The following is a 1,438-nucleotide window of genomic DNA, read 5'->3' on the forward strand; positions in this document are numbered from 1 at the left end:
TGTCCATTAACAATGAACTTTTTGTCAGAATCAATATCCTGAAGCTCAACATATCCATATGGTGACACTCCTGTAATCACATACGGATCCCTCCACCGGGATTTGAGTTTTCCTGGAAACAGTCTGAGCCTAGAGTTGAAGAGCAGAACTTTTTGTCCTGGCTCCAAGACTCTGGTTGACAACTTCTTGTCATGCCATTTCTTTGCCATTTCCTTATAAATTTTTGCATTTTCAAAGGCATTGAGTCTGAACTCCTCTAGCTCATTTAGCTGAAGCAGTCTCTTTTCACCAGCTAACTGTGCATCCATGTTTAGGAATCTGGTTGCCCAGTAGGCTTTATGTTCCAGTTCCACGGGCAAATGACAGGCCTTCCCATACACCAGTTGGTATGGAGAGGTTCCTATAGGAGTCTTGAATGCTGTTCTGTATGCCCACAGAGCATCATCCAAGCTCTTTGCCCAATCCTTTCTTTGGGCTATCACAGTCCGTTCTAGGATTCTTTTTAGCTCTCTGTTAGAGACTTCAGCTTGCCCATTTGTCTGTGGATGATACGGAGTTGCCACTTTATGGCTAATTCCATATCTGACCATAGCAGAGTATAGCTGTTTATTGCAGAAATGAGTGCCCTCGTCACTGATTAGCACTCTGGGAACACCAAACCTGCTGAAGATGTGTTTCTGGAGGAATTTCAGCACGGTTTTGGTATCATTAGTGGGTGTGGCAATTGCTTCTACCCACTTAGATACATAGTCCACTGCCACCAGAATGTAAGTGTTTGAGTATGATGGTGGGAATGGCCCCATGAAGTCAATGCCCCATACATCAAACAATTCTATCTCTAATATCCCTTGTTGAGGCATGGCATATCCGTGAGGCAAGTTACCAGCTCTTTGGCAACTGTCACAGTTACGCACAAACTCTCGGGAATCTTTGTAGAGAGTAGGCCAGTAGAAGCCACACTGGAGGACTTTAGTGGCTGTTCGCTCACTTCTAAAGTGTCCTCCATACTGTGATCCATGGCAATGCCATAGGATCCTTTGTGCTTCTTCTCTGGGTACACATCTGCGGATCACTCCATCAGCACATCTCTTAAAGAGATATGGTTCATCCCAGAGGTAGTACTTGGCATCTGAAATTAATTTCTTTCTTTGCACACTGCTGTACTCCTTGGGTATGAACCTCACAGCTTTATAATTTGCAATATCTGTAAACCATGGAGCTTCCTGAATGGCAAAGAGTTGCTCATCTGGGAAAGTCTCAGAGATCTCAGTAGAAGGGAGGGACGCCCCAGCTACTGGTTCTATTCGGGATAGATGATCAACTACTTGGTTCTATGTCCCTTTTCTGTCTCTTATTTCTATATCAAACTCTTGCAGAAGCAGCACCCACCTTATGAGCCTGGGTTTTGAATCCTGCTTTGTGAGTAAGTATTTAAGAG

This window comes from Arachis duranensis, chromosome 4, assembly GCF_000817695.3.
Source record: "Arachis duranensis cultivar V14167 chromosome 4, aradu.V14167.gnm2.J7QH, whole genome shotgun sequence".
NCBI lineage: Eukaryota > Viridiplantae > Streptophyta > Magnoliopsida > Fabales > Fabaceae > Arachis > Arachis duranensis.